Here is a 15,194-nt window from a genome sequence, read left to right on the forward strand (position 1 = left end):
CATCGAGGGATTATATGCACTTTCGGCAACACAAAAGCTACATACTACTAGATGGATAAAACTATCCTACTATCATCGGAAATGTCGTCGACCTCCGTGCCGGTAGTGCCGAACGGACCAGTCTCCTGGTCATTGGTTGTGGCCCGAAGCTTGGGCTCCTACTCGGAGTCCAGCTCCGAATCCGCCTGGCGGAGGTAGCACGGTTTGCCGCGACCTCGAGCTCCGACTGGATGGAGTCGAGGATGGCCTACAACTCCCCCGCCTCCTCCGCTTGGGCCATGTGAAACTTAGCTAGCGCGTCAGCCATGCCTATTTCGGCATCCGAAGGCGGCGGATTCACCCCGCCTTCTTCCTCCTCCTCCGTCTTTGTTTTCTCCATGTCCGCATCCAGCGCCTCCTACTCCGACGCCTGATGTCCGCCACTCCCTCCTCATTTGGTGCCTCCTGCTCGGGAGAGTACGGAGGCAAGCCAGTTGCAATCCAAGTGGCGCGCCGTGCCTGGATCTCCGCTGGGAGCTCCGACCGGCTTTGCGGAGTGAGGATGATGTAGGCGGTGATCCGCGGGCGGCCCATGGCTACTGACGAACGGCGAGCCCCTAGTGGCCTCGGAGTGGCGGTGCAGACGGGAATGAGAGGGTGGAAATGAGACTATCCGTCTAGTTTAAATAGCCGAATTTGCCCTCTCGGGCTGTGCAGCGGAGCACGCATGGAGTGGACGCATGAATGCATCCTCACCGGACCGATGGGTTTTAACGTGTGTTTTTATGGGTCTAGCCGTTAGTCCGACATGACAGACACGTCTAGATAGACCGGGCCTCCTCGTATCTGTCCCAAATATGGCTGAATATCGACAGTTCGGTGCATATAGGACCGGTTTGAGGAATCCAGCTGGATCGTAATTTACGACCGGTCACTGACCGGAGATGGTCCAAGATACCCGGCGCAATTTTACGCCGCCGACGGCTTCCACGCACGAACTGTCAAAAAACTATGCGGGTGCAAGATTCACAGCTTATCGTTTATGCGCAAGAAATGCCCATGCGACCCTCTCGTGACGGATGCAGCCACGTAGTACCTTCGTAGTGCCTCAGTTTTTACACGCAGATGCGCCAGTAAAAACGACAATGTGTCTGCCCTCGACTCAGTGACCGACCACGTCCCGTTCGGCGCTGATACATTCCATGCACTTCCTCGCAGTGCCAGCTTAGCCAGCTCGCCACCCCGGGAGGGACGTCGCGTCTCGGTCTCCAACCAATTTGTACGTATGCACTCGCCCGTCTCCCGAACCACAACAGGCCACCGGCTCGCAACCGCGCACGGGCTGAAGATCCAATCCCGGATTACTTTTTTGCGCTAGCAGGCGATGCACAGTTCTTCACTAGTCACTACCATGGATGCCCTGGCATATAGTAAGAAAAACTAAGAAGTACAAGAGTACTATACGCTCTAGCTCAAGGTCGCTCGCGGCCAATGGCAGGTCGCCACCGCAAAGCTCCATTAACAATACTAGGTAGCACGACTGAGAAACACATGCGGGAAGATGAACCGCTTCTGCGCTACGGAACAAGCAGCATATCCCATCGGATCGCTTACTGTGGCGAAGGATTCGAAGATACTGCCGCAGGTAGCCAATTGTTGCAGCTCCTTTTGCTTATTATACTCGTGTTATTCTTCGCGCCGCCCGGGCGCACGAGTGTATATATAGGCATGCTGATACCACGTCCCAGTGACCGCTCGAATCGTAGTCTCATCGACGACCACCGCCGAGGAAGCCGAGAGGCCGTACGTACGGCAGAGCGCGATCGAGATACGTAAGAGGGGCTTCTTCCAATGGCCGGCCGTGGCGGCGGAGCGTTCGTGCTCGTCGCGCTGTGCTTGCTCGAGCTCTCGCTGCATGTCGCCAGCGCCGCCACCGCCCCCGCCCCCGCCCCCGCGCCGCAGGGGCTCGTGCCGGCCATGTTCGTGTTCGGTGACTCGACGGTGGACGTCGGCAACAACAACAAGCTGCCGGGCTGCAAGCTCGAGTGCAGGGCCAACTACCCGCAGTACGGCGTCGACTACCCCTCCTCCCGCGCGCCCACCGGCCGCTTCAGCAATGGCAAAAACCTCGCTGACTTCATAGGTGCCGTGAAAACTTCTCTTCCCCCTTGAGCTCTAATAAGTACTACCTCCGTCTCAAAATAAGTGTAATACAAAGTTATACTAAACTTAAAACAGTTATTTTGGAACGAAGGAAGTACTTAAAATAAGTGACTCAATTTTATATTAGCTTTAATATAAATTGTACTAAAGTTAAGACAGTTATTTTGAGACGGAGGAGTACTACGTAGCAGAGGCTACTGGTTTTAGCTTCTTTTTTTGCGACGAATTTTGCCTAGGAGTATTTGTTTTGCTACTTAGTGAAAACGTGAGCAGTCTATGCATGTTATCGTGCCAGCTAAGCAACGATCCAACGAAACTGAAAGCCTGCTGTCCTTTGAGTCTCCGAGTGACGATCTAGGCACTAGACGCCAAAGCCTTTCAGTTAATCTCGTTTCCTTTTTGGAAAGCGCCTTTCAGTTAATCGAAGCAGACCATAGACACAACAGTGACTTATTTCTCTTTTGAGTTTTTCTGATGGACCTGCCGCGCAAGATCTTTGGTCTTTCCCTGAAATCGATTTAAAATGATGAGTATGTGGCAAAATATATGATATAGCTGTTTTTTCGCAAAATCTAGAACTTAATAGGATAATTGAAATGACTTGTCTTCAAATCTACTCCCTCCGTTCCGAATTACTTGTCGCAGGTATGGATGTATCTAGATGTATTTTAGTTCTGGATACATCCATTTCTACGACGAGTAATTTGGAATGGAGGGAGTACTTTGGTTGGAGCTCCAAAAAGAAATAAAAATAAAGTAAATTCAAGGAAGAGTTTTTTTAACAGCCCACTTGGAGGTCGTGGACAGCTTTTCTTCTCCTCTTATTTCATATGGAATAATATCAGTTAAAATAAGAAGGAATAGGGAACATCATACGTACGATGTCGATGTGCCGATGTGGAGTTGTGAGGAGCACTGAGACCTTGGAGCATGGATTGTTTAGGCTGCCCGCAGTGGGTAGTGTCATTAGTTAGTATATCATGCATATGATACTAGTGTATAATACTTAGCACTTAAACAACTAAAAACACAAATTCATTGGTAGAGGTTGAGCACTTTCACCCTAGTAAAAGTGGCTTCTTATACAGCATGTCCAGGTTTTGACATAGAATTGCCATCACGGCCATACTTCTAAAAAACCGAACCAGACCAACATTGCAAGCCAGGATAAGAATATTTTCATTTTTTGAGGAACAAATAAGAATATTATGTGTGAGCACCGCAAAGAAGGCCCGGTAGTTTGTTTTGTGTTTCTTTGTTGAAGTACTACTTTTATTATGCCATACACTTTGAGATGAATTATTTTCTCCAATTTACTTTAAACTACTCCCTCCGTTCCAAATTACTCGTCGCAGAAATGGATGTATCTAGAACTAAAATACATCTAGATACATCCATACCTGCGACAAGTAATTCGAAACGGAGAGAGTATGGCCTAGACTAGTTTCGAACATTAGTCCACCCAAGAAAAAAATAACGTACACACACTTAGCTCTTGCCCGCGAGCTCACTTCGCTCATGCATTTTTCACTAACCCTAAACTCTAAAAGCTCTTGTGGCAGTAGTGGTGGCGACCACGGCATTGGTAGAGGCAAGGGTACCTCTTACTCCTTGAGCTATGTTCGTCCCTTGTCAACCCTCTTGCAGATCTTGTGGTGGACTTAGAGCATATCGTTACAACTTACAAGGCTAGTCATAGTGCAGACACTTGTAAAAAATGTCACCGTGCAGATAATGTTTAAAACTTCAAACAATCTCCAGAGAATAGTTTTTAATTTGACAACGGGACCCAGAAGTTGGCATTGATACTCCCTACATTTCATAATGTTTTTTGAAAATTGAAAGCTTTCAAGTTTGATCAAGTATAGGAAAAATATCTACATCTAGAATATAAAATACATGTCATTTTATATTTTTATATTGTGAAGTTTGATATTGTACATATAATTAATTTTCTCTATAAACTTGATCAAAGTTCATGAAGTTTGACTTTAAACAAAGATTTTCTAAGTCTCATCTAGATGAGAATTAGCAAAGTCTTATCTAACACCTATACTATTTTATTAACCAAGCAAAAAAGAAAAGCGAAAAATCCTAGAAAAATCTATGTGCGACACATAATCGAACAGAGGGAGTACGACAAAATAGGGGATGTGGCGACTTTGGTCACTGCTCCAAGCTCGTGATTCTGGGTCAAAACTCTCGTAACTGTTTAAAATACACAGTTATAATAAGAGACGAATCACAGGTAAATGGGAAAAAAAGGTACTTCTCCATATAATTCTAGTCCCGAACAAAAATAGTAGTAAATGTGAATCTCAATGCTAATGTTTTATAAGAATTTTTTGTTCCAGTAAGCATTAGCAACTCAGCTAACTTTTGTCATTCTATAATGTGGTTCTTTCCTCTATTCGCGAAGGACAAATGAGGTGAGTAACTTACGTATATTTGTTTGAACGAGCAGCTACCTTCCTGGGATTCGAGGAGAGCCCACCTGCTTACCATTCCCTCCCGGCCAAGGGCATCGTTCCACAGATGAAAAGCGGCGTCAACTTCGCATCAGGAGGGTCAGGCCTACAGGAGAACACGGGCCAACTCCCTGTACGCACACTGGCTTGCCTTGTGTTCGCACTAGCCAGATCTGTCGATGTTATAGCACCGACGTAACGTAGCCACTGAATCCGCTTTTCTTCGTGCATGCAGTGTGGGCGACCAGTGTACAGCATGACCGACCAGCTCGAGAAGTTCACGTCGGCCGTCCAGATGATGGGGGAGGACTCGGACGACCTCATCTCCAGATCGCTCTTCTTCATCAGCGTCGGCAGCAACGACCTGTTCGAGTACGCCTTTCCCTGGCCGACGCCCTCCAACCGCAACGACACAGCCTTCCTGGGATGCCTCGTCGACCATTACAGGACCTACCTGCAGGTGCATGCCGTCCATATATGCTTGGTGTGGTGCTTCCAGTAATTGAGCGTGAAAGCCAACCTCGTCGCGATTGTTCTTGCAGGAGCTGTACGCGGTCGGGGCGAGGAAGTTCAGCATCGTCAGCCCGTCGCTGGTGGGGTGCTGCCCGTCGCAGAGGGCGGTCGCCCTGACACATGACAATGACACCGACCAGTTCAACTGCTTCGGTGCGGCGAACAAGCTCTCCAGGCAGCTGTACCCATTGATAGACTCGATGCTGCAGGGCCTCAACGCTGATCTCGACGGCATGAACTACTCCCTCTCCGACTCCGTAAAAATGGCCGAAATGGTCTTCGCCAGCGGCGGAAAAGCCGTCAGTACGTCGGCAACACACCCTCAAATACTACCTGTCACGGCGTCTTGCCGGGATGTTTCAGTGATGTGTGGTTCATTTTTGTTTGGCAGACATGACGGTGGTGGACACGGCGTGCTGCGCCGGCAAAGGACGGTTCGGGGAGGGCCAGTGCAACACCTCCGCCAAGCTCTGCCCGAACCGCAACGACTTCATGTTCTGGGACGGCTTCCATCCGACGGAGGCGGCGTCGTTCGCGGCCGCGTTCGAGCTCTTCGGCGACACCGGCGAATACCTCCACCCGATGAACGTGAGGCAGCTGGCGGCGCTGTAAGCGTGTAGAGCCGCGCAGACGACCTGACTTGTTTCTCCGTGCTCCGCCGACGTCTTGGTGTTGCTGATTATTCCAGAATAAGAAGTGGTGTGGGTAAACCTGTAGGGCGGGGAGCCAGAAATTTGGCCACTGGTTCGCTCATCCACTCGTTACCAGAACTTGATATGAATTTATGAAGATTGAACTTTATAGTCTTGCTAAATCACAGTCGACTGAGATTTTGTTATGTCTCAGTCGATGCTATATGAAATTTTACAATGAGATTCGTGCATAAAAATATTCTTCAGATTTTTTTCTTTATATGTTATGCCACTTGACTGAGACTTGGTTAAGTAGTCTTAGTCAACTAAAATTTAGCCACACTCTAAGGCATGAATCTCCATATAAAAAATAAAAAATAAAAAATCCATGAATCTTCGTATAAGATCTCATGGATATAGTATCACGTGAGACTTAGTTAAGTCTTAGTCGACTAAAATTTAGCGATCCCGTAAACTTTAAAGGCTAATTATAACAAAGGTATAATGTCAGGACCCCGACTCAGTACCACATCGATCTAGCATGTAACACATCATATCACTTTGCGGCCTCACGCACGGTATCCCCACGGGTGTCGCCTTACCTTTCCCCGGGACCGTTTGCGCCTTTTGGCACACGTATATGACAGTGTCGCTAGCATCCATATGATAAGGAGCCCGGGCTGACATGGCTAGTCGTAAACCCAAAGTGGCACAGACTTACAGGGACAGGCATCCATGACCCAGCATCGAACGTGTCGGTCATCAGCGAGTGAATCCAGGCTGTAGCACTGGGCTAGCAGGACTCCGGTGAACCGGGCTGTAGCGGGCTAACAGGACTCCGGTATTCATCGCGTGACATTTCCCCGAAGGGACAGACACAGGAACGAAGAAGGACACATGCCGGCCAGCCTAAGTGTTCCGGAGCAGTAGCAAGCTACCATGGCTCAGTGGAAACACTAGGAGACATTTCCCGGTAAGAGAGGCTACTAAGGATAAACAACTAGATAGTCAGATCCCACACATACCAAGCATTTCAATAACATACACACAATATGCTCGATATGTGCAAATACAACATGGCATCACAACATGACTCTACGACTCAAGTAATTTATTCAATAGGCTCCGAGGAGCGAGATATTACAAACATGGGTCTCATGACCCAACATTCAGAGCATACAAATCAAAGCACAAGCGGAAGCTATCATGTCTGAGTACAGACATCTATAAATGAAAAAGGCTGAGAAGCCTGACTATCTACCAGATCCTGCCGAGGGCACAAGATCGTAGCTGAGGTAACAAGCTAAACGTCGAAGTCCACGCGGAACTACTAGTGAGACTGAGGTCTCTCTGCAAAAACATAAATTAAGCAAACGTGAGTACAAATGTACCCAGCAAGACTTACATCAGGACTAACTACATATGCATCATTATCAACAAAGGGGATGGTGGGGTTTAACTGCAGCAAGCCAGCTTTGACTCGGTGGCTATCCTGAACTACGACTGCAAGTAACTCTTTTGAGGTGGCGCACACGAGTCCACATATCCACCATATCAATACACCACTATGGATCCGCTCCCGTCTCCCTACGAGAGCGCCATCCATAGCACTCACGCTTATCTTGCGTGTTTTAGAGTATCCACTTTCACTTGTCTATGAACTGATATAAGCAACCCAGAAGTCCTTTTCCGCGGACACGGCTATTCGAATAGATCATATTAACCCTGCAGGGGTGTACTTCTTCACACACGCTCTCACCACTTACCGCCGTTTACACGACATGTACTCGGCAACCTTCAAGCGGAAGCCCAACGTGGGTGTCGGCCACGGCCTGCCTAAACACTCAAGTCTCTAGTCCAGGTTTATCGCCTATTCGGGTTCCATCCATGAGGAGATCCGGCCGGAGTTTCGCTCACAGCCCCAAACGATGTGAACAGGGTTCCCGAGACACCAAACGGGCGCCCGGTACACCGTGCCACGTGCCTACCGCATCACAGCCCACCCCTACGGTCAGCGCTGCCCACGGCCTCCAGCATACTACAAACACCAGAAACTACTTGCAACTCCTGGACAGAGGACAAGGGTGATAAGAAGTCGAGAGGGTCATTGGTTCGGGCCCAATGCGTGGTAGTAGCTGAATCATGGATCACAAACACAGAACTCAGTTCCTGAGGACGGCTGCAATGAGACAACCCACCATGTACTCCTACATGGCCTCTCACCGCTACCTTTACCAAATCGTGTTCACACACTTAGCTCACACACAGTAGGACATGTTCACACACCTCTGATTCATCCCCGATGAATCAGACCTGACTCAACTCTAAGCAGTAGCAGGCATGACAAACAAGCATGAATGAGTAGGCACATCAGGGCTCAAACAACTCCTACTCATGCTAGTGGGTTTCATCTATTTACTGTGGCAATGACAGGTCATGCAAAGGATAAAGGGGTTCAGCTACCGCAGCAAGTAACAAATATGTCGTTGTTGTCCTAATGCAGTAAAAGAGAGCAGGAGCGAGAGAGTGGGATTTTATCGGAATGAACAAGGGGGTTTGCTTGCCTGGCACTTCTGAAGATAATATAGCTCTTCATCGGTGTCATCGATCACATCGTCGGTATCACGTCTATCGAGAGGGGACAATACCGGCAAACAGAGGAAAACACAATCAATGCAATGCACAATATGATGCATGATATGACATGGCAATATGAATGTGTTTTGTGCTAATGCAACTAAAACCAGATTAAATGAAGTTGGTTTGAATCCAAGATTCAAATTCAAACTCCATATGTGGTTATTTAAATGTCATTCACTTCATTTGCCCTAAACAGTAGTGATAAGTTGTTCTAACATGCATGAAAATGGTACAGATGGATTCCTTGAATTTTTCTGATAATTTTTCATATATAAATTTATTTAATTTGGAGTTACGGTTGAATTTCTATGATTTATTGAAGTTTTAGGCATTTTCTGGAATTAATAAATCATTTAAGAATTATCTAAATTCCAGAAACATTTACTGCGTCAGCAGTGCGTCACCGTGACGTCAGCAGGTCAACAGACGCTGCTGCTGGTCAAACCTGACGTGTGGGGTCCACACGTCAGTGACACAGGTTAGTTAACCGGGTTGATTAGGGTTAAACTAATACTAACGAAAATGTCAGCAGGGCTGGGCCCACATGTCAGTGGCTTGAATAATTAACTAACTTAATTAGTGTTAACTAATCTAACACCTAAACTAATTAACAGGGGCTGGCCCCACCTGTCATCGACCCAGGGGGGGTTCCGCCGTGGTCAAGTGGGTCAACCCCACCGGCGTCTCGACGCCGGCGAGGTCCGGGACGGTGGCGACCGTCGGAAACATGCTACAGGGCACGGACGAGGCCGTGCTTGGGCTCGTTGGAGAGCCCTTGCTCCCACGCGTCGAGCGGTGCGGTTGCTAGGTCGTGGGGAGGCCGGAGCTGACGACGGCGAGCTCGGTTGCGGCCGCCGGAGCTCGGGTAAGACACGGGCGACCACTAGGGAGCGCGAGAGGGCGAGCTGCGGCAGGCAACGGGCTCGTGGAAACGTTCTGAGCACGATGGTGCACTCGGGTGGGAGCTCCAGTGGTTGCAGTGACGGCGGCGACGAGGTCAGCGGCGGCCGGAGTTCGGCCGCGGCGGAGCTATGGCCTAGAGCTCACAAACGCGAGGGGAAAGAGAGGGTTTCTGCACGGAGGCTCACCGCGGAGCTGTAGGGAGGGTTAGTGGGCTCGGGGGCGCGCCGGAGTGGCCGAATCGACGGAGAAGGGCGCCGGGGCCGAAGCTTGGAGATGATGACGATGGCGGCTGCTCGGGGCCCTTCTGGTCGCGTGAGACGGCGAGGAGGACGAGGGCGGAACAGCGGAGCTCTGGGAGGCGTCGGGGAGGCGAGAGGGTGGTGGTGGCCGCGGCGAACGGCGTCGGTGGCGACGGGGCTCCGCTCGGTGGAGGAGAGAGGGAGCCAGAGAAAGGGGAAAGAAGGCACGGGGAGAGTGCGAGGCCTGGGAGGGTGCGTGGCGTCGCGGACGGGGTCCAGGGCGACGAGAGGAAGCAGGAGGTGGCCAGGGGGAAGCAGGAGGTGGCCGAGGCCTCTCGGGCGCGCGCCACGCCTCGCCTCTCTTCGTCCTCCTGGCAAAGGAGGAAGATGACAAGGGGGGAGGAGGTGGGCTGGGCTGGCCAGATGGGCTGGCCAGCTGGGCCGGCTACAGGTAAGTGGCCCAGGTAGGCTTCTGTTCTTTTTATTTTTTTCTTCTGTTTTGTTTTATTTAATTTATTTTGCCACTGTTTTGAATTTAAAATAATTCAAACAATGCCAAAAACTCCTCTGAATATTTTATATTGCTAGATGGACTTTTCCAAAAGCTTATAAAATATATCAGGGGTATTTGAAATTATATTCTAATTATATGAATATAATTCAAATTCAAATAGCTAACGAATTAAATCCAAAGTCCCAAAAATAATTCCTTAAAAATGTTCAATATTTTGGTTGGGACCAGAACCCTTACCAAAAATTATCAAACATTTAAGAAGAGCATTTTGGAGCAATGAATGAGATTTCTAGGGTTTTTGCCCCTCTTTTATTTAAGTTTTTGAGGCTTCCAAAATTCCTCAGTTCAAGTTTCGAAAATATAGACATGATGCACACATGAAGCTAGCCTAGAGCACTACCAGCAGCTAGGGATGTGACAACTCACCCCCACTAAACAAGAATCTCGTCTCGAGATTCAAGCGTAGGGTAAGGTGAAGGGTAAACGCAACTAGTATAATCTTCACGATCCAGGGTGCACTTCAGTTGAACGTTGATTCATTCACCATCATTGTCTTGATGTCTTGCTCTGAGAAATCCTGCCAACATGACATGGAGGGAAGAAGGAGACTCTAGAAGGGTCGATCTTCTCGAAGATCGAACAACTCACGGAATGAGACATAGGACCATCTCTCGGGTTGAGACACGAGATACACATCAAGAGGGGTGGAAAGAAACGGATGACGAAGGTTCACTAGGTAGACAACGATTCCACACCTAAGAAGGTGGTAACGATTGTCACGTAGCGAGGAGTTGAGTTGCCATGATACCACGACGAAACATCCTGAGGAGGGTGATTCGTAGATTATCCCCTTAAGTGGCAAAAAGAATTACCTTTGATTCAAAGATCATTGAAACTCTTATACCAGCCTAAGGCAATCACAAGCGATCGATTTGGAGGGGGTCGGTAGAATGGCATACTCGGACTTGGATGATGTGGATTACCTTGTTGAAGACAACGTAATGGATGAATTTGCTTATCACCGGAGATGGAAGAGACCCATGGTAGAATGGCACATTGGCGGTGCAAGCTAGGAACAAAATGCAAATGCTGGGAATGATTCTGGTAACTGGGGAAGGACCCAACCATAGAGAGTGAATTCACTGTTTGAAAAGATCATAGCATTGCCGAGGAAACTGAGAGGAATCCCAGTTAGTGCCGATGATAACTCGTAGCGCTTGTGCGTGCTCTCAAGAACTTGAGCATTTCCATATTCATCAAGGTTTTACCAACATCCGTGTCAAGGGTCCGGTAACACAACTTACTACCCTGATGAATACCGATGGAAGATGCAGATGCAAAGGAAGATAACACTTTCTCAGATTTCACCCTTGGCGGGTCCAAGGAAATAAAATCTGGATGATCGACCGAGAGACATTTAGCACTCCGCTTCTAATGTTCTCCTTGATGTGCTAGTGTAATCCATAGATAATTATGGTTTGATATCTAGAACATCAAGTAAAAGGTCGGACTTCGGGAGCACAAGAATCCATAAGGAATAACTACGGAGGTAAATCCTACGAAATCCTTATGGGGAGGTGGCCAACTTCCTCAAACAAGATACTATAATAATAGGTCTACCGGATGGGTGTGTTGGCCACGACATCCACCTTGCCGGTTATTGAGAGACCAATATTATAATTCTTGGGAAATGTTCCAACCCATCATATCTGCCTGAGATTCAGATCTGGTTGGTGTCAGGATATTCCAGACTCATCGAGTCTAGGAAGAAAAATGAAAGTTTGCAACACAAATCGACGAGATGACGTTGCTAGATTCTCGGGGAGCGAACTACGATAGCAAGCTCCAAAACATGAGCTGGTTCTGCTACAAACATGTGAACACGCTGTCCTAGACAAACATTATCACATGGTAGTCTTACAATAAAACACTACCGAGTTCTGGTTGGGAACCATAATCGAGGATATTGAAGTCTTGTGCAGGACCTAGGATTAGCACATCAACTCCTTTTCCTTGAACAAATCAATCAGTGGCTTGGTGTGCTAGGGTATACATATGGAATGGAGGTTGCAAGTCTCCGAACCACCGAATACCTCGCACGTATGCATGACTGATTTGGGATGATTCCAAAGGAAACAACATTGACTTTCTCGAGTCCACGGCGGCAACTTGCATCCAATGCACATGAACTAGAGGAAGTCTCTCCTTACATCCGAACATATGCTTCATGAGCTAGCATGAACAAATGCTTTCAAAAGTTTCCAACACTAGCTTAATGTTCAACAAAATCATGGAGGAGATAAGGATGCTGTCAATGGGCTCAACAACAATTCATCTAGGTTTCCTTTTTAAAAGGAATTCCATAGTTAAGTGAACACGGTGAAAGCATTGGTCAGACCAAAGATGTAATGGTGTATGCTCGAGGGATCAACCACGAATAAGACAACATTACAAACATCGTTGGTACTGATTTGATTTGACGATAGCCCACACTCAAATCAAAGGATTGATGAGACAATAGGTCCAGCAACTGATCACAGGGACCAATCCATGAAGATATCATCTTTCTTCAACACACACTACACAAGAATATCCCTTTGGAACGAACTAAGTCAGGCAAGCTTTTATCTTCCAACTCTCCAAGTTGTTGTCTAGCTCAACCAACTAGCTCAGGGATATCTAACACCGATCTTGGAGAAAGAGTGGTTCACAAGAAACCAACTTGATCACGAGCTCAACATAACAGTCAGGTGACAACCTGGTAATACTTCCGAGAAGATCTTCGGAAAATCACGAAGCACCGATATGTTACTAGGCTCGAGAACAATCTTGCTTTTTGAGGCAAGACGATATGATCAATAGAGCAAAGATTTGGAATAATCCTAACTCATCGATCGAGGAGTGCACCGAGAACAAGGACTAGGTAGCACGATCAGTCTTAGAAGGATGATTCAAAAACCAACACGCTAAGAATGAAATTATTATCCATTAACTACCAAGCAACAAGGTTGCTAGGAGTATTGAATTCACACATCATGATTCACTTGTCGGCATTCCGGTTGCGACAACACGGAACCGAGGGATGAATAATGATGGCGAGAAGTATCACTACATCAAGAATTCACAAGAGCCGGTGCAATCCTCATGAAAATCCTGACATAAAGACGGTAATACTTCAGGGTAGAACAGAATCAAAAGCTGGGCTGGCATTTTGATCTGCGGAGCACAATTGCTTTGACCCAATCCTAGATATGGAAGAGTACTGGAGTTTGTTTCTCCCAGTCATTCTGCGATAGAATGGCTTGACGGACCACAAGAGTAATAGGCATCGATAAACGAACGCACGCATACTCTTGACTATCAATTGATAGACGAAGGTCAGTAGACAACTGAAGAGGGACAACTCAAAGGAACATATAATTTTCTGAGTTGTGGATGCATAGGTTAGTATGTCGAACCAAGTTCAACATATTTCTTCCGGATAACCCATGCAGAAAGGTAGAACAGGCAGAGTCACAATATATAATGGAGAACTCATCAAGAGCACTCTTGTTGTCATCTTTTGGTTCAGAAGAACTCCTGCCAAGAATGGTTCATGGTAATTGGAAGAAGGATATACCACGAACCTCGAGGACTATCGCAAAGTTACTAATATCCTAAAGGAACTTAGCAAACACTATCAACATGAGGTAAGTAGAGTGAATCTCGGGTTCAAAACCCTGAAGTGAAATGCCTACTAACGAAGTGTCATCACGGGATGCTTTCGAGAATGATGGCCAGAATCATCACACTGGGAACACAAATCATGGCTAAATTACTAGATGATCCCCTAAGACACCTAGGGTCATAATACTAGCTCCAACATATATGTCAAGGCAATAAAGTACCTCAACTCACTGATTTGTGTGATTAATCTGACCAAAGGCACATCGGAAACAGGAGGAAGGGATTTGCAAATGCATCCGACTATTTAAAAACCTGGGATGACTCGGACAGCATAACGGCTGTAAATGCTCAGAAAAGATTTGAGACATTCACAAAAATGGTGGCATAACCACTCAGAAACACAATATCAAGGTTTCGAGATCAACAGTTAACGTACGGAAGTAGTAGGAACTGAACTGAGGCTTGAATCAACAATCTTATAAGTCTACGGATTAGTAACACGTGATCCTGATAGAAAGAAGAGATAGCCTAATTCCTTAACCCCGCAGGAAAGATAAGATGACTCAGATCAGAAGGCCATGAGGTATAAGGAGTAAAAAGAGCCTTACGTTCCATCCCACAATCAATTCCCTTATATAACTAAAGAATTTCTAGACTCAACTTCGACCAGTTTGGCTTGGTAATCCTACAGGCAGTCAAGCTCTGATACCAACGCTGTCAGGACCCCGACTCAATGCCACATCGATCTAGCATGTAACACCTCATATCACTTTGCGGCCTCACGCACGGTATTCCCACAGGTGTCGCCTTACCTTTGCCCGGGACCGTTTGCGCCTTTTGGCACACGTATATGACAGTGTCGCTAGCATCCATATGATAAGGAGCCCGGGCTGACATGGCTAGTCGTAAACCCAAAGTGGCACAGACTTACAGGGACAGGCATCCATGACCCAGCATCGAACGTGTCGGTCATCAGCGAGTGAATCCAGGCTGTAGCACTGGGCTAGCAGGACTCCGGTGAACCGGGCTGTAGCGGGCTAACAGGACTCCGGTATTCATCGCGTGACATTTCCCCGAAGGGACAGACACAGGAACGAAGAAGGACACATGCCGGCCAGCCTAAGTGTTCCGGAGCAGTAGCAAGCTACCATGGCTCAGTGGAAACACTAGGAGACATTTCCCGGTAAGAGAGGCTACTAAGGATAAACAACTAGATAGTCAGATCCCACACATACCAAGCATTTCAACAACATACACACAATATGCTCGATATGTGCAGATACAACATGGCATCACAACATGACTCTACAACTCAAGTAATTTATTCAATAGGCTCCGAGGAGCGAGATTTTACAAACAGGGGTCTCATGACCCAACATTCAGAGCATACAAATCAAAGCACAAGCGGAAGCTATCATGTCTGAGTACAGACAACTATAAATGAAAAAGGCTGAGGAGCCTGACTATCTACCAGATC

General features: G+C 47.4%; 1 pseudogene; it reads left to right on the forward strand.

Moving 5' to 3' along the window:
* Nucleotides 1-242: 242 nt before the first annotated feature.
* Nucleotides 243-5,838, forward strand: LOC123185843 (GDSL esterase/lipase At1g33811-like; annotated as a pseudogene).
* The last annotated feature ends 9,356 nt before the right edge of the window (nt 5,839-15,194 follow it).

Source organism: Triticum aestivum, chromosome 2A (genome assembly GCF_018294505.1).
Source record: "Triticum aestivum cultivar Chinese Spring chromosome 2A, IWGSC CS RefSeq v2.1, whole genome shotgun sequence".
In the NCBI taxonomy this organism is placed as follows: domain Eukaryota; kingdom Viridiplantae; phylum Streptophyta; class Magnoliopsida; order Poales; family Poaceae; genus Triticum; species Triticum aestivum.